This window comes from Mastacembelus armatus, chromosome 16 (assembly GCF_900324485.2).
Source record: "Mastacembelus armatus chromosome 16, fMasArm1.2, whole genome shotgun sequence".
Taxonomy (NCBI): Eukaryota; Metazoa; Chordata; class Actinopteri; order Synbranchiformes; family Mastacembelidae; genus Mastacembelus; species Mastacembelus armatus.
The window spans coordinates 11,088,708-11,112,571 of NC_046648.1; positions in this window are offsets into that span (position 1 = coordinate 11,088,708).

Genomic DNA, 23,864 nt, shown 5'->3' on the forward strand with positions numbered 1-23,864 from the left:
TAGTTACGCTGTGAAACGTAACAACAGTTTGATTGAGGCCTCATGTGATTCACAGAAGCTTGCTATGTCAAACTTTATTGAATAAACGGACAAAACAGCCGTAAAACGAAGCGGTTTACGGCTTATTATGAGGAGGACGATGGATTTATGGATTTACTGTACAATATTACATCTTTTTGGACTAAAACATGGGTGCACTTTGTTCTATGGATTCTAACGAACAGAACGATATGCGGCACTCCATGTTTGACTACAGATATGAAGTTACACGAGAGAAAGGTAAAGAGCGGCGTTTTGTACTGTATGTTTACTGTTGTTAAATATTAAGAACCTGTAGTCTGTGATTATTCGATCCTAAATTGCTTTATGCCATTTTAATCGTGAGACTTTAAGGTTTTATTAGACATAAAATGTATTATACTATATCCACATTTTTCGACGATCTTTTTGTGACAAAATAGAAACATACAACTTTTAGAGCGGATCCGCTCCATGGGTGACTAAAAGGTTAATGTACACTCAGCACCCCATCTTGACAGAAAAAAACAGAAATGTAGAAATTTTTGCAAATTTATTAAAAAAGAAAAACTGAAATATCACATGGTTATAAGTATTCAGACCCTTTGCAGCGACACTCATATTTAACTCACATGCTGTCCATTTCTTCTGATCCTTCTTGAGATGGTTCTGCTCCTTCATTGGAGTCCAGCTGTGTTTAATTAAACTGATTGGACTTGATTAGGAAAGGCACACACCTTTCTATATAAGACCTTACAGCTCACAGTGCATGCCAGAGCAAATGAGAATCATGAGGTTGAAGGAACTGCCCAAGGAGCTCAGAGACAAAGTTGTGGCAAGGCACAGATCTGGCCAAGGTTACAAAAGAATGTCTGCAGCACTCAAGGTTTCCTAAGAGCACAGTGGCCTCCATAATCCTCAAATGGAAAAAGTTTGGGACGACCAGAACTCTTCCTAGACCTGGCCGTCCAGCCAAACTGAGCAATCGTGGGAGAAGAGCCTTGGTGAGAGAGGTAAAGAAGAACTCAAAGATCACTGTGGCTGAGCTCCAGAGATGCAGTAGGGAGATGGGAGAAAGTTCCACAAAGTCAACTATCACTGCAGCCCTCCACCAGTCGGGGCTTTATGGCAGAGTGGCCCGACGGAAGCCTCTTTTCAGTGCAAGACACATGAAAGCGAGGATAGAGGTGGCCAAAAAACACATGAAGGACTCCGAGACTATGAGAAATAAGATTCTCTGGTCTGATAAGACCAAGATTGAACTTTTTGGCGTTAATTGTAAGCGGAATGTGTGGTGAAAACCAGGCACTGCTCATCACCTGCCCAATACAATCCCTACAGTGAAACATGGTGGTGGGAGCATCATGTTGTGGGGGTGTTTTTCAGCTGCAGGGAGAGGACGACTGGTTGCACTTCAAGGAAAGATGAATGTGGCCAAGTACAGAGATATCTTGGAAGAAAACCTCTTCCAGAGTGCTCAGGACCTCAGACTGGGCCGAAGGTTCACCTTTCAACAGGACAATGACCCTAAGCACACAGCTAAAATAACAAAGGAGTGGCTTCGGAACAACTCTGACCGTTCTTGACTGGCCCAGCCAGAGCCCTGACCTAAACCCAATTGAGCATCTCTGGAGAGACCTGAAAATGGCTGTCCACCAACGTTCACCATCCAACCTGAAAGAACTGGAGATGATCTGCAATGAAGCCCAGCCATTGAGCCCAGTGTTCCCTTAGCTCTCAGCAGTGATGAATTTATGAGTTTCTTTACAAATAAAATCACAACTATTAGAGATAAAATTCAGCAGATGCTTCCTATACCTGCAATAAATGAATCTTTTACTACATTAGCTCTTGAATCATCTGTAGGACCTCAGTTATGTTTAGACTGCTTCTCTCCCATAGATCTCTCTGAATTTACTTTTCTCTTAGACCCATCCCGACTAGACTGCTTAAAGACACCCTGCCATTAATTAACTCATCTTTATTAGACTTAGTAAATTTATCTCTAGTATCAGGCTACGTACCACAGGCCTTTAAGACTGCAGTAATCAAACCCTTACCCTGTACATGCTTCCTTTAGGCTATGTCATTAGGAAGCACTCCATTAATTACCACTGCTATGCAGATGACATTCAGTTGTATCTATCTATTAAACCTGTTAACACAAACCAGTTAACCAGACTTCAAGTGTGTCTAACTGACATAAAGATCATATTTCTCCTATATTAGCTTCTCTTCATTGGCTCCCTGTAAAATACAGAATAGAATTTAAAATCCTTCTCTTCACATACAAATCCCTTCAGGATCAAGCTCCTTCATACCTTAAAGACCTCATAGTACCATATTATCTCAATAGACCACTTCACTCTCAGAGTACAGGTCTACTTGTGGTTCCCAGAGTTTCCAAAAGCAGAATGGGAGGCAGGGCCTTTAGCTATCAAGCTCCTCTCCTGTGGAACCAGCTCCCAGTCTGGACTCAGGAGGCAGACACACTCTGTACTTTTAAGGCTAGACTTAAAACCTTCCTCTTTGACAAAGCGTATAGTTAGGTAGGGCTGGCTTCAGGCAACCCTGAACCATTCCTTAGTTATGCTGCTATTTACCTAGACTGCCCGAGGACCATCGGTGCACTGAGCTCCCCTGACCGTAAAGTTTTTCCTCTCCACTTGTGATTTGGCGCTATACAAGTAAAATTAAATTGAATTGAATTGAATTGAATTCTTTCCATGCTTACATGGATTCTCTCTGGGTACTCTGGTTTCCTCCCACAGTCCAAAACCATTTGTGTCAAGCTGATTGGTGATTCTAAAGTGCCCATAGTCGTGTGTGTGAGCGTGTGTGGTTGTTCATCTATATATGGCCTTGCGATGGACTGGTTACCTGTACAGAGTGTACCCTTCCCTTTCACCCAAAGAGAGCTGGGAAAGGTTCCATTAAATCCCTGTGACCCTAAATAGGAATCTTCTTTACATTCGTCCCAGAGCAAATGCTAATGTTCCATGTGAAGTCAACCATGAAACTGCTGCCAGGATACAAACTCAAAATTCTGAGGCCTTCATTGTAATATCAGGAGGTTTTAAGCATTTGTCAACTGTCCTGTCCTATGAGAGAAGGTAAAACATTTGATCTTCTGTGTGCAAATATCCATATCTAGGCATGCACCTGGACAATAAGTTGGACTGGTCACTGAACACAGATATCATATATTAAAAAGGGCAGAGACAACTTAACCTCATAAGGCAGCTTAGGTCCTTACACATCTGCAGAAAGATGCTGCAATGTTGCCAAATGTTGACTTGTTTTGCTGATTGCAGGTACCATATTTTCCGGACTCTTGGCACTCTTGACTCAACTGAAGATAATACTGTACCACCAAAAAAGTAAAAATGTTTATATTTATGTGAAACTATTAAGTGTAACACAAGTGAAAATGCTGCCCAAAAGAAAGCTATACTGCAGATTTTAAGCTGCAGGTAATAAAATATGTGGCTGAATCAAAGTTTGGAGTGAATGTCGGCATTCAGGCAACCTGTTTTTTACTAAAAGCGACTTATATGCTGATACCCTTATGCCCTTCTACCCTGAAAAATGTGGTCTGTCCACACCAGAAATCATCGTTTAGTCCCATCCAATTGGTGTCTCCACTCTTGTAGTGTCTTTAACTTTATCACCAATGATGTGTTTGTTAGCAATGTCTAAATTCTTCACTGCTGGGAAGAGTAAATGAGAGAAGATGATGCAGGCATGAACGTTTTGGTCTGGCACTGAATGCAGCAACAGAATCACCCATACGCTGAGGTGTCTGAGGTGTCCACATTCACAATGAATTTGTGAATGGGAAAATGGTCAGTGGAATGACGTGTTGATGGAATTTAGTTGATGCAAAAGTTCAGCGATGGAGCAGTAGAATTTGGTGAAAGGAGATAGAATTTGGTGAAACCTAGCAATTGCTGTAACTGCTTCAATGTTTGTGGGTGGGGTCAGTCAGTTATGGCTCTGTCTTTCAACCAGATCTACGTGCATCATCCTTTCAGAAATTACAAAACCCATGGAGGAGGTCATTTTGAGTTTAACGTAAAGATAATTTTCCAACAAATGGCACAAATGTCAACAAAACTCAGCAACATGCTCAGTCAATCAAGCAATCAAGATGTTCTTCTGGAGGTGGATGAGGATTTTGAGGCTCTCTAGAAGGGTATGTGGCCCCCTGCAGACAGGATGAAGCACATTGAAAATTCCATTTCATGATTTCTCCTCTATTCCAGGTAATACAGTGGTTGTGGTGCTGGAGCCAGGGAAATTCCAGGATTTCTGGTAGGCAAGGTGGCCCAATGTAATTATTTGGACCAGTTCAGTAACGTGTGTTACCTGATGGAGAAGATGGTTATCCTGAGTGTGGAGCTGTCCCTATCCCCAACTGCTGCACAAGGTACTGGTCGATCATACAAATTTCAGCCCAAAAGCCCCAAAGGCTGCACCCTTCAGTGGTGCTCCCAGGAAACATTAACTTTATCAGATGGTGGGGTCGGGAAGGAATCATTGACAGCAAGGCTTGGCTCATCACTCTCCTTATTGTACTTCAGGCACCACGAAAGTGGCAGCCCATTACGGCAGCTCCCTCTCAACTTGTTTTTTTTTCCTCTATTTTACATACTTTTCCCCCCTCTGCTAATATTAATGCTGCCTGCAACGTCCTGCACGAAGCTGTGAGCAGGCTGCAGACATCCCACAGGCCCTTCTTCTTATCTTTGGGGTTTTAACCATGCTTGCCTGTCCACCACTCTGTCCACATATTGGGTATATGTGACCTGCCACACCAGGGAGAATAAAAGATCGGATCTATTTTGTGCAAACACCAAGGAGCCCCCCTGTAGCAGCCCAGCCCCCCACCCACAGAATCCAGCACTCTGCCGCCCTGCCACAGTCTGTCTCTGACAACAGACCAGGTGAGAAATGAGCTCAGGAAGATCAATGCGAGGAAAACTGCAGGTCCAGATGGCATTAGCTTCAGGCTCCTTGAGTAATGTGCAGACCAGCTATAGTTGTGCCTTGTTCATTTTGTTGTGTCTTGTTGGATTGTTTACCAGGCTGTCCTGTGAAATTCGGACTAATATTTGTTCGCTCCTGGTCAGCCTCACTCCCCCACTGTCCTCTTTGGATTGTTTGCTTCCATGATCTCGCCCAAACCCTGTGCTTGGATACAATCTCCTGATCCCTTCTAGGCTTGACATCATGATAATAAACTTTAAGAACATATATCTTGTCAAACAACTGGGCCCAACTGCAGCTGTACCACCTGCCACTTTATACTTCTGCAGTTTCTGAGTTGTAAAGCCATGTTGCAATTGACTTTCCCTTGATAAGTAAAGGTTAAAGATTTTCAGAACATGTTGCATATTCCAGTCACACTCTTGGCAGAAAAATAAAAGACATAAAAGTTTAAATGACTGATCAATCATCATCCCCCAATTTTATTCAACCGTCAAATGTTTTAAATGAGTAAAATGTGTTTATACTCCATGTAGTCCCTTTGAATTTAAAATCAATGATGTACCAATAAGAGTGTCAGTTGTTCTATTCAAAATACATCCCTCGTATACAATGTTGATGTGCCTCAAGGGCATTAATGAGGTGCAGACTATGAGGGCAGTGATCCCATCTGCAACAGAGCACACTCAGACATCTGGTCTGGTGGCTTTAAAAGGTCTACATTAAAGCAGAAAATCATCTAACCTGATTGGTAAGAAACAATATAGAGTGGATTAGAATATAAACAGTCAAATATATGTGCATTCATAAACATCAACACATGCACATCCAAACATACATACACAGACATTTGTAAACACACACACAAATTACAAAACCAAAGTATCCAGACATAACACACACACAATACACACAAACACATGCTAATTAATAGAAAACAAACAGTTACTCAGGCGGTCTGTAGGGACTGGATTATACTGTGTCTCTCCTTGCTGAACAAATTGCTCTCTAAATTCAATCACACATGCCAAGCTCTTCTGTGAGTGGATGGGAGGTTGTAATCAGCGTGGCAGAGACTGAAGAAAAAAGGCCTAGAAAAAAAAAAAAAAAAAAAAACTCCCTCAAACTATCCAGAGTTTGGGACTGAGCATTAGCTATCTTGATTAAATGCAATTGATCAACCTCCACAATGAGCAGCTGGCAGCATGGGATTCATCAGTTGCAAAAATCTCAAACAATTATCTTGCTTTCAACCTTTTTACCCGAACTATCCAACCTCATTTGCTTTTGGTGTTATAAAGCAATGAAGAAGTATTCTGAAATTATTTGAATTATTTATCATTTGAATCGGTTTACTGTGCATTTACTGGGAGTCAATCCACTCTGATCCAAGTACATTTTGTCACAGATTTACAGACAGTGTTTAAATGTTTACTTTTGACAACAAACACTGAACTCACAGCCAATGATGACCTGTATATCATAATGTAACAGTGCATATTAACTGTGCATTACAGCCAATATTAGGGATTTTTTTTTTTTTTTTTTTTGCAAATTCAAGATTACTATTTGTGGGCATGTGAAACTTAAAGTAAAGTATCTCAAAGGTCTGCTGTGCAAAAAAATCAGTTTTTCAATTAATCTTGACTCCAGAGAAGCTTTATTTAGAAAAGGGAAAAAAAAGTATATCAGTGTTGTATCTGAATCTGTGTAGGATTTTGTACCACATTAGTTAAATATGTTGTGTATTGCCAAGTTTACGCCTGTGCATTTCATGTCTTTCTTTTCCACTACTTCTTGTGTTTTTAGCTGTTCTTCTGTCATTAACTGAGTAATTGGAGGAACAAGAAAAAAGAGGCAGAAAATTAATTATGTCTGCACAATTAAGCAAGAGATCCCACAGCTTTTTTTGTCCCTTATGATATTCAATCATGGACTAAAATTGTTTCTGCCACTCACATATTGATTTAATTCTCTCATGCACTGTGTTAATTAACAAGTCATGACAGACAAAGTCAGACATTTCCAGAGTAAGTATGCCACCTTAAATATAATTACAACAGTACACCATGATACATTAGTTTTTTTAAGCCAAGAGCAATCCACAATAAAACAATTGAAATTTTTCATGGCAAAAATTAAAATGGTGTGGAAATAAATTTTGAATGATCAGAATACCATACTATCATTGTCATGAGGTGACAGGTCCTCTCCCTGTGTTCTCTCTCTTTCTTCCTCTCTCTCTCTTTCTTTAGGTCAACAAGGCACAGGTGCGTGAGGCTGGACGGCACGCCAACCAATTACCCGCACTCCACCAATAAAGGCTCTGGTCCTCCCTCTCTTCGCCAGTTCGTCCGTCTACCTGCCCTGGCAGTAACGCACCAATCACGGCTCTCCGAATTTTGACAACCCATCTGACAACCCCGCTCTGTTTTCCAGGCTGCCAGTTTTCCCCTCGTTGCCTGTGGATCCCGCCGCCTCGACCAGCTCTCCAGCTAACCTACCTGTCCTGCACGCTGGCAGCACGATCTTCCGCCAGCCACCAAGATCTACCATCAAAGCCGGCTGTTTCTCGTCTCCCCCCCTCACTTCCGAAATAAAGAAAGACCTGAACTTGCATCTGCACTTGGGTCCTCTGTGTTGCTTCCGCACACATCGCTTATGCTTGACAATCATCCAGCTTGGAGAAGTTCACTACATCAAGTAGATGATATCTCACATACGTCTGGCTGATACTGACCTGATATATAAAGTTGCATAGGCAAAATATAGGGAGAGTGTTTGCTAATTGGCAATATGATGCTGAGACATCAGTATTTAATCAAAAATACCCATCAGGTGATGTTTGGACAATAAATCAAAGTACCTGGCCACGCACCATAGATTTTGTTAACTACGATCTTCAGGATGCAAATATGTTACTTTTGACTGTGAAAAACAATACTGACATCCAAAAACAACTAATTTTGTGTATGTATTATGAGAAATACAATTTGTGTAGACAAAATGTAATATAAAACAAAAAAAATCTAGAACAAGAAGGATTGGTAACAGACAACAATGGTACTGGTAACATAAACAAATCTTGCAATAACAGTAGACAATGCTTAACTATCAGCTACTAGGCAAAATATATAAATTTAAGATGATGGATCATGCAGCGTTTGGAAGAAAATTCCACTACAGCAGATGTTTATCTGACTACGCTGTTAATAAATTTAAGGAAATGATTCCATCTTTATTTACATCTATGCCAAGTACGAACACTGGAGGGCAGCTGCCTCAATCCCACTCCCTACCAAATTGATCATATTGTTGACAGTGCTGTAAACAGCATTGTTAAAAGTCACCAACGATCTTCTCTTAGCCTCAGATAATGGATTAGTTTCTATACTTGTCCTCCTAGACCTTAGTGCTGCATTTGACACTATTGACCACAACATCTTATTACAGAGACTGGAGCTAGGACCGATTCTGTTCACCCTGTACATGCTTCCTTTAGGCTATATCATTAGGAAGCATTCCATTAATTATCACTGCTATGCAGATGACACTCAGTTGTATCTATCTATGAAACCTGTTAACACAAACCAGTTAACCAGACTTCAAGCGTGTCAAGCTGACATAAAGGCCTGGATGACCAGTAACTTTCTACTTTTAATTAGGAACATCCTGTCTCAAAATGATGCAGAAAAACTAGTCCATGCATTTGTTACCGCAAGGCTAGATTACTGTAACTCATTACTATCTGGATGTCCCAGTATCTCCATAAAAAGCCCAGTTAATCCAGAATGCCGCAGCCAGAGTCCTGACAGGAACTAGCAAGAAAGATCATATTTCTCCTATATTAGCTTCTCTTCATTGGCTCCCTGTAAAATACAGAATAGAATTTAAAATACTTCTTCTCACATATAAATCCCTTCATGATCAAGCTCCTTCATACCTTAAAGATCTCATAGTACCATATTATCCCAATAAAGCACTTCACTCTCAGAGTGCAGGTCTACTTGTGGTTCCCAGAGTTTCCAAAAGCAGAATGGGAGGCAGGGCCTTTAGCTAGCAAGCTCCTCTCCTGTGGAACCAGCTCCCAGTCTGGGTTCAGGAGGCAGACACTCTTTGTACTTTTAAGGCTAGACTTAAAACCTTCCTCTTTGACAAAGCATATAGTTAGGGCTGGCTTCAGGTAACCCTGAACCATCCCTTAGTTATGCTGCTACAGGCGAGACTCTGGAGACAGGCTGACTGTAGCCTTAGGCGAATGGTGGTGGCTCCGGTGAGTGGCCAGCTGGAAACTTAGGTGAATGACCAGCCTGAAACTGAGATGAAGGGCTAACCGGAGGGTCAGACGATGGCCGGGCCGTAGACTCAGGAGAAGTGATAGTTTCTGCAACAGTTTCTGCAACAGTTGGGGCACTGGAGACTTGGGCTCTGGAGACTTGAGCTTGAGGTCAGCTGGAAAATCTGGTGCAAGGCCTGCCGGAGACTGAGGTGAGGAGCTGGCCAGGTACTGAGGTGAAGGGCTAGTCGGGAACTCAGGGACGCTGTTGTCAGCACACTGAGGTTTTTGATACTGGGGAGGAACCTCAGCGGGGACGCTGTCATCAGCGCACTGAGGCTCTGGATGTAGGACTGGAGCCTCAGTGGGGATGCTGTCTTCAGCACACTGAGGCTCAGGAATCAGGAATGGAACCTCAGCAGGGACGCTGTCGTCGGCGCGCTGAGGTTCTGGATGCTGGAGTGGAACCTCAGCAGGGACACTGTCGTCGGCGCACTGAGGCTCAGCAATCTGGACTGGGACCTCAGTAGGGACGCTGTCGTCGGCACGCTGAGGTTCTCGATGCGAGAGTGGAACCTCAGCGGGGACACTGTCGTCGGCGCACTGAGGCTCAGGAAGCATTACTGGGGTTTGCCTCTCCGACACCGCCTGTGGCAACTCTGCAGAACTGAAGGCTCTGACTGGGGATGAGAGGGAGTGAGAGGGGACCCAGGCTGAGAGAGAGAGAGAGAGAGAGAGTGAGAGGGGACCCAGGCTGAGGAGGGAGATGAAACAACTCAGGCTGAGGAGGATTGAGAGACTCAGACTGAGGGAGAAAAAGAGGCTCAGAATGAGAGAGAGAAAAAAAAAACTCAGACTGAGAAAGGGAAGAGACTGGACTGGGGCGAGTGGTGCCCTTGTCCGAAAAAGAAGCGGAGGTCGAACCGAGGCGAGTGGCGTCCTGGTCCGAAGAATAGAGATGAGCCGAGGGTGTGGAGAGCTGAAACTCCGGTGAAGGGGATTGAAGAACTGTGATGCACCTGCTGGAACCGAGTGAAACGGTAACATAAACAACTCTTGCAATAACAGTAGACAATGCTTACACTAACTATCATTAACTATCAGATACTAGGCAATGCTACAGCAAAGAAAAAGAAAGAGGGAAGTATATTTAGGGAGACAACAAAAGGTGATGAGACACTGGTGAAATCAATCTGGTAAACTGGTGTCAAGCTGCCGGGGACCAGAGCAGGGGACAAAAGGGAAGTCTTTTTATGATAAGGGTAGATTGTTTGTCTGTAAAAGGAGATTCAATATTTTACACTAGACAGTTTATACCTGAATTTGGGCCCAGTTTTCCCCCCCAGTGATTGTACAAGCTTACCCACCTTGAGTTGCAGATGATTGTCCTAATAATCAAGCGTGTGGTGTCAAAAATAATAGACATCTATCAAGGGAAATTCAGGTTGGAACCTTGATTGTAAATAACAAACATGTTTAATATTTATAATTCCTGATTGGGCAGGCTCTGATGGAATATCCACAATAGCCAATGACAGCAAAGAGCCAAGGTAGCGTCACCAACAGTTGTTGGGTAATTTTACAGCTCACAAATATGGCTGGGCATCACAACACAACCTTTCGATTGTTGCATGCTATGCAGGTTGCTTAGAACACTGAATTGTTTTATCTAAGGTATTCAAAGCATGAATTCTATTATCAACACTACTTCTATTAGCATACAGCATCTGAACTGATTAATTGTTTGATATAGCATCAATTTAAACAGACTACTGCAATGCAGTATGAAAAAAAAAAGAAAATGAAAACATTCCTTTGAAGTTAATAGCAGTATTATGAAATTTTTGCAATTCAGTGTTCACAAAGATACAGTGTTCATCTGGAAACGTTGACACAACACACAGGTTACATTTAAAAAAGAAGAGATTTGACAGCGTTTTTGCACTAAGCCTAGCACGTATTATCCTCCATGACTAAATACCCTCTCCACAAGTGTGCTAATGGATAGAACAGCAAGCACTCTCATAGTCACATGATAGAGGCTTGGGAAGGCCTTTGTATATATTTTCCAGAAATGCAGACACCTGGATGTAGTGAATGAGCTCAGTCTTGACAGATGAGCCATGATCTACATCCTTCTTCCAGTAGCCAAAGAAAAGACATTGAGTTTTGGCAGGTGGTGACTCTTCCTGATCATCTTCTCCACTACTCCTCTCAGGTATGGTGATTTTTTTGATCTTCTGCCAGGACAAGGTTTGTGAAAGACCACAAAAATCTTGGTTAATTACTGTATTTTGATGATGATACACACTGCGTGCACATCTGGGATGGCTAAATTAATGAATTAATGATAAATAAAACTAATTAAGATTTTATTGACATTAGAGATGCATAATGTTCAATTCAATTAAATTTATTTGTATAGCGCCAAATCACAATACAAATCATCTCAAAGCACAAAAACTAAAAACCCAGCAAATCCCTTATGAGCAAGCACTTGGCAACAGTGGAGAGGAAAAACTCCCTTTAATGGAAAAAAAAACCTCCAGCAGAACCGGGCCCATCTGCCTCGACCGGTTGAGGTGAGTGGATAGAGGAGACAACAATAAACAACAAATAGACACTGCAGGTTGGTGGGGCCAGTAACTGCACATCAGCAATATACAGCTGATGCTTCCCTCTTTTTCCCAAAATATTGCCTCACTCATGTTGGACTAAACAGAGAATCAAGTTAAAGTTGAACTGATGTGCACATCTGCCATAAGATTCGCCAGGAGAAATGGTTTGACAAAAGTTGGACAATATACACATTAGCCCAATGTGGTGAACAGTAAGACTGCTGGTTTACCTGATCATGTGTTATATAATAGTAAAAGATCATGTATTTATGTTGAATATTTAAATATAAAAATATATAAATATATAAAGTTTTGTTTGTGGTTTCACACTGTTTAGTCTGGTTCCATACATCAATTATCTACTGCTTATCTTTGTAAGGTGAGCTGGAGCCAATCCCATGTTGTACCTTATAGGTGGGGTACATCCGGGACAGATCACCAGTCTGTCAAAGGGCTGACACAGAAACACTCACACTCATACCTACATGCAATTTAAAGTCATCAATTAGCACTGTGGGAAGAAGCTGGAGTACCAAGAGAAAACCTACGCAGATATAGTCTTACATGATTATGTTGTGCCCTGTTTTGTTCTGATCAAATTTCATTGGCTGTCCAGTTATTGCTTTAGTGGGTAATAAAATCTGTTAATATTTTAATGCATAGCAGTTATTGCTTTATTATTGTCTGAAGCCAGCCTCCGCCATCAGAACTACTCAAATTACCTTCAGTGCATTACTATTCCATGTGTTATAAATCTTGTAATACAATTATATCCACATTTAAATAATAATAATTTTCAATTGATATTGTTAATTTTAATTATCAAGTAAAATTCCAGAATTGTAGTTAATTATTTTATGAGACTGATCTGAACATTTCCTGCTGATACCTACATGTTATTGTGGTGCTCCAAACATGATAAGGGTAAGGCTCCCTACATATTTATTGTATGGCTTAATTGTAGTACCTGTGATATCTTTAGGGAAGAACACAAAGCATAACTTTGTGTTCTTCCCAAACAATTCATCCTTTGTTTCATCAGTCAACAACATTTTCCCAGTAGAAGCGAGACAGCATGCTCTTTGACAAACTTCAGGAAGTTTTCTCCATGGCATCCATGCACTATGATATGAGTATTGTAGACTCATTAACAGAGATATGAACTAGCTTGAGTGATTCTTTTAAGTAGCTACCTGTTACTCTGCTTGTCTCACTGTAGACTAATGAGTTTACTTTGTAACCATTTCAAGCTTTATAGAAATCAACAGCTCTTGACCATAAATCTTCTGTAATCTTTTTTATTGATGTCATTAGCCTGAAGGTACTTATTCCAGCCTACATTGTTCAAGTTTGAATGATGAATTCAATATAGGCAGCGATTTGTGTTTGTTTGTGTTTGTGTTATTAATTTATTTTTTTCCTGTCAGTGGATTTTATTTTAAATGAATGTACGAAGCACGAACTGCAACAGTCACTGCCTTTTTACAGTGTATATTGTCCTTGTTATGTCTTCTTCTTTTCCTTTTAGCTGCTCCCTTCAGGGGTCACCACAGTGAATCATCTGCCTCCATTCAACCCTATCCTCTGTATCCTCCTCACCCACACCAACTGTCCTCATGTCCTCCTTCACTACATACAAGAACCATATTGTCCTTGTTCTGTAAATGATTAATTTTATTCATCACACATTGCTAATTCAGTGATCTGGGCATTGGTAGAGTTGTATTAAGTTAGACATTCAAACTTCCATCTATGACCAATGACAGTAAAATAACAAGTAATTATGTGTTATTTTGGACAAAATCTTTCACAAAGATTATGACATATACATGCATATTATAGAATCAAAAAAGAGCATCATATCCATTAGAGGACTACAATATTGCTTATGTGCACACAGCAGATGGCCACACTGTCTAGATCCCACTTTTAATGAATTTCAACCAGTATACTTCACTTTACTGCATACAACCATGGTTCCACTATTACTCTACACTATTAACTGATCATTTCTTCATCCCCATAATATTTCAATTTCAAAGTCATAACAACTATTAGCACAGGGTAGTGCTCTTTTGCCCTCTGAAGTGCTGCTATGCTCATTTTACCTATGATTTGCTGTGTGGTGACTTCATTCATTCACTAATACTTTATTCACAGGGAAACTACATCAGAGGTATTTCAATCTGGCCTGAATACAGATCAGGAGTGGAATATGCCATACTTAACCCGTATGCTAGCACCAAAATCCCATAATTTACATGTGTATTTGTGGAGTTGTTGATCACAAGAATGACATTGTGATTAAAATGAAAGTTGCTGACGTTGTTACTGCTTGCTACTATCACAGCCTGCTATAGTCTAGGCAGAATATTTAAATTTGATCAAACAAAATGAGAGGCCTGTGTAAAGTTTAATCAGACCGAACCAGTGCCTATTTTTGACAAGGTCACAGATATGACCACTGCAGTATTTTACCAGATGGAAATTTTGCATTTGTTTAGTGCACTTGTTGTAAAGCGATGGGACATGTCAGCCATTATAATAGTATGTCTCACTGATGTGTTTTTTATTAGAGTTAAAATGCAGAGGAATTATAAATGTCAGCCTTTAGGAGGCATGCATAACAACTGTTAGTAGGATACCTTCATTGTTGATTTTCAATTTATTTATTTGTATAGCGCCAAATCACAATACAAATCATCTCAAGGCACTTTACAAAAACTAAAACTAAAAACCAAACAAATCCCTTATGAGCAAGCACTTGGCAACAGTGGAGAGGAAAAACTCCCTTTATCGGATGAAAAAACCTCCAGCAGAACCAGACTCAGTTTGGGCAGCCATCTGCCTTGACCGGTTGGGGTGAGTGGATAGAGCAGAGAGAAAAGAACAGCAACAATAAACAACAAATAGACACTGCAAGTTGGTGGGGCCAGTAACTTCACAGGGACACCTGCAGAAGGTACAGAGAGAGAACAGAGAGACAGGGAGAGAGCACAAACTAGGGGAGAGCGAGAGCACAAGGTTAGTGACATTCAATGGTGGAATATACATGTGAGGTGGGAGGAGAGGAAGAGAGAGGAAGGGAAGGGTTAGGGTAGGGGAGCTCAGGGCACCGATGGTCCTCGGGCAGTCTAGGCCTATAGCAGCATAAGTAAGGGATGGTTCAGGGTTGCCTGAAGCCAGCCCTAAATATACGCTTTGTCAAAGAGGAAGGTTTTAAGTCTAGCCTTAAAAGTACAGAGTGTCTGCCTCCTGAACCCAGACTGGGAGCTGGTTCCACAGGAGAGGAGCTTGCTAGCTAAAGGCCCTGCCTCCCATTCTACTTTTGGAAACTCTGGGAACCACAAGTAGACCTGCACTCTGAGAGCGAAGTGGTCTATTGGGATAATATGGTACTATGAGGTCTTTAAGGTGTGAAGGAGCTTGATCATGAAGGGATTTGTATGTGAGGAAAAAGATTTTAAATTCTATTCTGTATTTTACAGGGAGCCAATGAAGAGAAGCTAATATAGGAGAAATATAATCTCTCTTGCTAGTTCCTGTCAGGACTCTGGCTGCGGCATTCTGGATTAACTGAAGGCTTTTTATGGAGATACTGTGACATCCAGATAGTAATGAGTTACAGTAATCTAGCCTTGAAGTAACAAATGCATGGACTAGTTTTTCTGCATCATTTTGAGACAGGATGTTCGTAATTTTGGAAATGTTGCGCAAGTCAAAGAAGGCAGTTTTAGAGATTTGTTTTATGTGTGAGTTAAAGGACATGTCCTGGTCAAAAATAACTCCAAGGTTTTTCACAGTACTGCTGGAGGCCAGGGCTATGCCATCTAAAGTAGCTATAATTGTAGAAAAGTTATTTCTGAGGTTTTTAGGCCCAAATACAATAACTTCTGTTTTCTCTGAATTTAAAAGTAGAAAGTTACTGGTCATCCAGGCCTTTATGTCAGTTAGACACGCTTGAAGTCTGGTTAACTGGTTTGTGTTAACAGGTTTAATAGATAGATACACCTGAGTGTCATCTGCATAGCAGTGGTAATTAATGGAGTACTGCCTTATGACATAGCCTAAAGGAAGCATGTACAGGGTGAGCAGAATCAGTCCTACCACAGAGCCTTGTGGAACTCCATAACTAACTTTTGTGCGTGTGGAAGGTTCATCATGGACATGAACAAACTGGAATCTGTCCGATAAATAGGATTGGAACCATTTTAACACTGTTCCTCTGATACCAATCACATGCTCCAGTCTCTGTAATAAGATGTTGTGGTCAATAGTGTAGAATGCAGCACTAAGGTCTAGGAGGACAAGTATAGAAACAAGTCCATTATCTGAGGCTAAGAGAAGATCGTTGGGGACTTTTAACAGTGCTGTTTCTGTACTAAGATGTGCTCTAAATCCTGATTGAAAGTCTTCAAATAGTTAATTCCTGTGTAAGTGGTCTGATCGCTGCTTAGCAACAGCTTTTTCTAGGATTTTAGAAATAAATGATAGGTTGGATATTGGTCTATAATTAGCCAAGACTCCTGGAACAAGACTAGGCTTTTTGAGTAAGGGTTTGATTACTGCAGTCTTTTTTAACATACCCCTTTCAACTAATTGCCCAATTGCACAGCCTTATGAGCGTGCATATCATGAATGCTTGGTCTTGTTTGTTTTTTGAGAATCTATTGCACCTACTGGAAACCTGTTTGCCATGTAGCAATAAAAAATATACTAAAAACCTGGATTATTCTGGTTAGTCACATTATACTGCTATTATTTTGAGCAATACTGTACGTAGCCTGATACTAGAGATAAATTTATTAAGTCTAATAAAGATGAGTTAATTAATGGCAGGGTGTCTTTAAGCAGTCTAGTCGGGATGGGGTCTAAGAGACACGTTGATGATTTAGATGAAGCAACTACTGATGTAAATTCAGAGAGCTCTATGGGAGAGAAGCAGTCTAATCATAACTGAGGTCCTACAGATGATTCAAGAGCTACTGTAGTAGAAGATTCATTTATTGCAGGTATAGGAAGCTGAATTTTATCTCTAATAGTTGTGATTTTATTTGTAAAGAAACTCATAAATTCATCACTGCTGAGAGCTAAAGGAACACTGGGCTCAACAGAGTGGTGACTTTTTGTCAGCTTGGCTACAGTGCTGAAAAGAAACCTGGAATTGTTCTTATTTTCCTCTATTAGTGGTGAATAGTATGCAGTTCTGGCTTTACGGAGAGCTTTTTTATATGTTAATAGACTGTTTTTCTAGGCTAGAAAAATTTCCTCTAAATTTGTGGAACACCACTTCTTTTCCAGCCTTCGTGATGCCTGCTTTAAGGTACGAATATGTAAATTATACCATGGGGCTAATCTCCTCTGATTCACTAACTTCTTTTTCAGAGGGGCCACAGTATCAAGCGTTTCACGCAGTGAGGCTACAGCGCTGTCAACAATATGATCAATATGGTAGGGAGTGGGATTGAAGCAACTGCCCTCCACTATGTTTATACTTGGCATAGATGTAAATAAAGATGGAATCATTTTCTTAAATTTATTAACAGTGTTGTCGGATAAACATCTGCTGTAGTGGAATTTTCTTCCAAACGCTGCATGAGCCATCATTTTAAATTCAAAAGTTATTAAAGAATGATCTGACAAAACAGGATTTGGGGGAAAAACTATTAGATGTTCAATTTCGATGCCATAGGTCAGAACAAGATCAAGGGTTGATTGAAACAGTGGGTGGGTTTATTAACATTTTGAATGAAACCAATTGAATCTAATATAGAATTAAATGCAATGCTGAGGCCGTTATTTTCAACATCTACATGAATGTTAAAATCTCCCACTATAATGACTTTATCTGATCTAAGCACTAAATCAGACAGAAAGTCAGAGAATTCAGTTAAAAACTCTGAGTAAGGGACAGGTGGACGGTACACAATGACAAGTAGAACTGGTTTTTGTGTTTTCCAGTTTGGATGTGAGAGACTAAGAGTGAGGCTCTCAAATGAGTTATAACTGTTCTGAGGATGAAAGTTTAATAATAAGTTTGAGTGGAAGATTGCAGCTACTCCTCCACCTCGACCTGTGCTTCGAGGAACATGATAATTTTTATGACTGAGGGGGGTTGATTCATTCAGACTGACATATTCATCCTGCTGTAACCAGGTTTCAGTAAGATAAAGTAGGTCAATTTGGTGATCAGTTATCAAATCATTTACTAACAAAGATTTAGATGAAAGGGACCTAATATTTAATAGTCCACATTTGACAGTTCTGTTTTTCTGTTCAATAAGAGGAGTGGTCTTAATTTTTATTAAGTTTTTATGAATAACTCCTCTTCTGTTAACTTCTGATTTATTTGATTTATATGTTCGAGGGGCAGACACAGTCTCTATGTGGTTTGAGGGGGGCGGCGGCTCTAAGGAAACTGCAGAGAGGCGTTTTAGACTGAGTCTCTGCATCCCGGTCCCCACCCTGGATTGTCAGGCTTTAGGTCGGCTAATAAACTCGGCCAAATTTCTAGAGATGAGAGCTGCACCATTCAAAGTGGGATGGATGCCGTCTCTCGCTACCAGACCGGGTTTTCCCCAGAAAGTGGCCCAATTGTCTATGAAGCCCACATCGTTTGCTGGACACCACCTAGACAGCCAACGACGGAACGACGACATGCGGCTAAACATGTCATTGCTGGTCAGATTGGGGAGGGGTCCAGAGAAAACTACGGAGTCCGACATTAATTTAGCAAAGTTACACAACGACTCAACATTAATTTTAGTGACCTCCGATTGGCGTAATCGGGTGTCATTGCTGCCGACGTGAATAACATTTTTTCCATATTTACGATTAGCCTTAGCCAGCAGCTTCAATGTCGCCCGCTCTGGCCCCAGGAATACATTTGACTATGGTCACTGGTGTTTCTAGCTTCACGTTTCTGACTATGGAATCGCCGATTATCAGAGTCGGTTTCTCAGCGGGTGTGTCGAAAATCTATTAGAAGCGTGAACAGGCAAGTGATGAGCCGTGGGCTTCTGCTTAAGAGTATGTCTCCGTCGGACCGTCACCCAGGCTAATTCTCTGGGCTGCTCCGGAGCGGCCCTTGGACCACTAACAGACCCTGAGCTCGGGATTTTGATCTCTTGATGGGATTTCTTGACAATAAAAAATACAGAATATCACCTGAGCTATTCTTTAATAGCTTTAGTTATTATCAGAAACACATACTTTTAACAAAATATAGTTTTGAGACTGAGGTTTTTTTTGTACAGCATGTTGAATTCTTGAAACTTACTTGGTGTTGAATTTCTTTACATCAGCATTTATTTATCCACTAAAGGAACTAGAGACATTTTACCAATCGCACAATAGATACCAGTTTAATACTGTATTATATCAGTCCACACTTGTACCCTAGTCATGAATTTGTCCAGTGTGAAAACAAAGCAAATTGAGGTATGCCTGCTTTGTCAGTGGAAAAACACACACACACACACTCATCTGCAGCATGTTCAGTTGTGCCCTCATTTGTGCAACACTCATTAATGAGACCTAATGAGCTAGGCACAAAAAGAGGTGTAATGAGCTAGATGACCCTAACAAGGTCCACAACATGCTAATGTGGCAGAATATTTCTGCAGATTAACAGTATTGTTGATGAGGAGGCTGGACGGCTACAGAAGCATCCTGACACCTCATACATCCTGACGCTTCATACATCCTGGCTTCATTTTTCTTGTACTCAAACTCTCAAGACTGATACAGAGTTCTGAATGATGACAAATAATGTTATTTGAATATTGATAAGAAAGCAAACATTTTACTGAGAGGTAAGTTTTGATTTCTACAGCCCTCTGTAATCCTTATATGCATCACAACATGTATGCAACATTTATGTGACGACCACAGGCACATGACATGACAGCCAAGGCTGGTTGATCACAGCAAAATTGCCAGATTTAAATTAACACTAAACTTTGTTTATATGTAAACAGTAGAAACATAAACACTTTTTTAGTGTCAAGTTAGCAAATTAACACTCGCAATTTTGCTGTGTTGCTGAAGGGATAAAAACTGGACCATGACAACAACAGAGAATGAAAAAGGAAAGACCTGTCACCACAGAACCTCAGAAGACAAAAGACAACACATGTCTGACATTACTGGAAGTGAAGTGTGGAAACATACTGCTGCTTAAACTTGTAGTGTATCCTGAACAACACAACAGCACAACAATGTGACCACAGAGTATCATCCAGAGGAAAATGTGTATGGCTGGGGGAAACAGTCTTCATTAACCTCTGGCTGGTGTGGAGGGAATGGGGAAAAACAGAGTGAGTCATTTATATTAAGGATACTTTACACTTCTGGTTGTTATTATGAAATACAGAATCCACAGATACCGCAGCTCTCCTGGGCAAGGGTGTTTTTAATAAAGCCTTACATTTACTCTTGTGCACAATATAAACAGATTCCAGACCAGAGTCCCAGAGATACATCAGGGCTGCTAAGAGCACTGTGAAATAAATGTAAACAGAAACTCTACATGTGTTTTCTGCATAAGGCCATAGTTAAAGGGGACATGTGTGCTGTATATCTACTGTTGCATTATATTACAATTCCAGTGGCCTATTCACAGCAGGGCATTGTCTTCACAAATCTATGCACCTAACATTTAGGATATGGAGTTGAGTATTTCTCATCTTAAGCTGTGATTTTCTTTTGTAGAAAGTGGCAGACAATTTTCCTGTAAACCAGTCCAACAGTTGAGTGTTTTCATTGGGCTGAAGTGTAATGCTACTAATTGACATTCAGGAATTTGTAGGAACACAAGTGACAAGTGATTGGATTGGCAGTAATATGACAGGATATGTTGTTAAAACTATCTTCAATCACTAGCAGTGTTCTGAAGAATCAATAATATGAAGCTTATTTTGTTGCTGCTAAAGCTATTCACTGCTCCTCTGTGGATGTCATTTTGAACTGTTACCTTGGAACTATTACACCAGCGTCCCCCTGTAGAAGATCTGTTCAAACATTATCATATTTACTTGACAGTCCTGTATCTCATATATTGTGGAGATGAAACACACAAAGTGGCCTCCTACACTTGATGATTGAAAATGCTATCTCAGCCATTCAATCTTGCTTCTCACTGCTGTTACATTTGATGAATAGCTGGCTTGACATACAGTTCCTCAGATCTCATTTGGATTATAGCCTGTAGCTAGAAGGCCTGGTGCCATTACACTGTGGCAGACACACACACACATGCATGCACAGACAAACATGAAATCAAATGCCTTCAGACAACCAAATATTAAACACACATTTGCATCACTCAGAGTCTAATTTAGGTCAGACCTATCAGACCTTAGACTGCTTTTTTTCTCTGCCTCCTTCCACCTCTGTCTGGAGCGTTTGTATTTCACCAGACAAAAAAAAAAAAAGAGGCAGTTTTGCATTACTATGCATCACTAGAAATGCAGGTAAATTCCACAGTCAAACTGGAAAACAGAGCTACCAATGAAGTTCATTCTTGTGATGACAATAGCAAACTGTGGTTAACAGCTGTTTTTCAGCAAACTGGAGCTCTCTTATCACTCATAAAGTGAGCCACACCTCCGTACATACTCCCATTTATGTGACAACACTCATAAAACTCAGTGACAGCCCTGTGGATGTGATAAAATGTGCTGAATACTGATATCGTTCTCTTCCGAAGTTTTCTCATCTCCTCCTCCCACACAGCTGTGCTGATTATACAGCAACATAACAGATGTTCATTTTACTCACCTCTCCCACACACAGAAATACCAGCCATATACACTTGTTTGCCACAAAGACCCTGTACTGAGGGATCATTGGCTGTCTACAGACTGTGTGCAAACTTAGTTGGTGGATGTGAGTGTGTATGAGAGACAGCATTAGAACATGTTTGTGTAGGAGGATAGACAGTGTTTTTGGAAACTGAAGGAAATATGACTTTGGTGTGTGTCTGTGTGTGTGACTAACTTTTAATTATTCAGGTAACTTTAGCAACAGTTTATAGACATATACACAAAGGAATTTACACTTGAAGCTGACCAACAAAACGATATTGATTCGCTGAAGAAGCTGTGGGTTCTGTATCACACTCAAAGCAATTTGATTAGTTGTTGAAGGAGAAAAGCATATTATTCTCATTTAGTTTCCACAGCCTATTTTTCTAAGCTAATCCTAAAGTTATTGGAAATTTTCCACCAAATCTGCCTAGGCAGTTACTTTATTTGAGCCAGTGTATGTGTCTGTGTGATCTTAGGCATAAATCAAGGCTGAAAGTTGTTGGTTTAATAAAGTTGAGCAAAATTGATTTATTAGAGTTTAGAGGTTTTAGGCTAAGGAGACCCATGAGATACAATTTGTTAATATAATAATGCTGTTAATATTGCTATTATAACAAAAGGAATTAGAATAATGACCCAAAAAATAATTCCAGCCTATAACATCCAAAGCTGACTGTTGGCCAGTACTGTGTCCCACACCATCTGCATTAGTCTGCTGTCTGCAGTTTTTTGTGCAATTTCTCATTCTCCTTTACTGGCTCTTCCATTTTTCATGAATTCTTCCTCCACAACCAAAAGACCAATTGCCATGAGACACCTCTGTAAGCCTTGGATGACACATGGAGTCCAGGCACTCCTGAGAGCCTGCAACTCTGCCTTCAGGTCTGGTAATAAGGCCCAGTACACCTGGCAAGAGCAACTTCTGATTGGCTGAAGATACCTAATCCAGGTAATCTGCAGTGCGTAGGACAGGGATACCTGGAAAACAACAACTGGAGTTTGAGACCCCTGTCTTAGACCTGTCTTAAGTCTGCCATGATAATTCCAGTTCCCAAAAGCTCAAACATCAGCTCACCCAGTGACTTCAGACCAGTTGCTCTGACACCCATAGTGACAAAGCGCTTAGAGAGATTGATGTGACAATACATGAAGGACTGACTCCACCATGCCCCCCATCAGGCTGTAGATGGGGGGCATCCCCTCCCGAACCCCTATAATTTCACTTACAAAGCAAATAGATCCACAGATGATGCCATCTCTACAGCCCTCCAAATTGCACTCAGCCACCTGGAACAACCTGGGACCTTTGTAAGAATGTTTTTCATTGGCTTCTGCTCAGCCTTTAACAACATAACTCCTGACATCCTTATGAATAAGTTAACTGCCCTGAGTTTCTCTTTCTTACAAACCAGCCACCGCATGTCAAAATTGGTGCTCAAAGATCCCCCATTCTCATGCTCAGCACTCTCACGCTCTGAGCACTCTACGGTCTGTTGTATACACGCATGACTGTTCTCCCACCCACACCACTAATACAATAAATTTGCAGATGACATCACCCTGTGGCTTACAACTGGAGGAGATGAAATGGCCTACAGGGATGAGGTACAGCAGCTGACAGAGTGATGTTCCAGGAACAACCTGACTCTGAACACAAAGAAAACAAAGGAGGTAGCCATTGACTTTAGGAGGCATAAAACAGACCCTACCCCACTACACATAAATGAAGATTGTGTGGAGAAAGTCTCCACGTTCAAATTTTAGGGGACACTTATCTCAGAACACCTTTCCCAGACAGCAAACACAGAGAGTAGTATCACTTTTTGGTTTGTAAACCTGTACAGAGCAAAATCATCAGTGTTAAATCAACAGTAAAATGTGTTTAGACCTATACTATATATGAACAGTGACAAAAATGTGAACATCCATCCATCCATTATCTGTATCCGCTTATTCCTAACTAGGGTCACAGGGATCTGCTGGAGCCTATTCCAGCTCTCGTTGGGTGAAAGGCAGAAGTACACCCGGGACAGGTCACCAGTCACGTATGAACAAATATATCTATATTAATGGTGATAATTTACAAATTATCATAAATGAAAACTCGTAGATTTTTGAATCGTACACTTTTTCCCATAGAAGAGTGCAACGTTA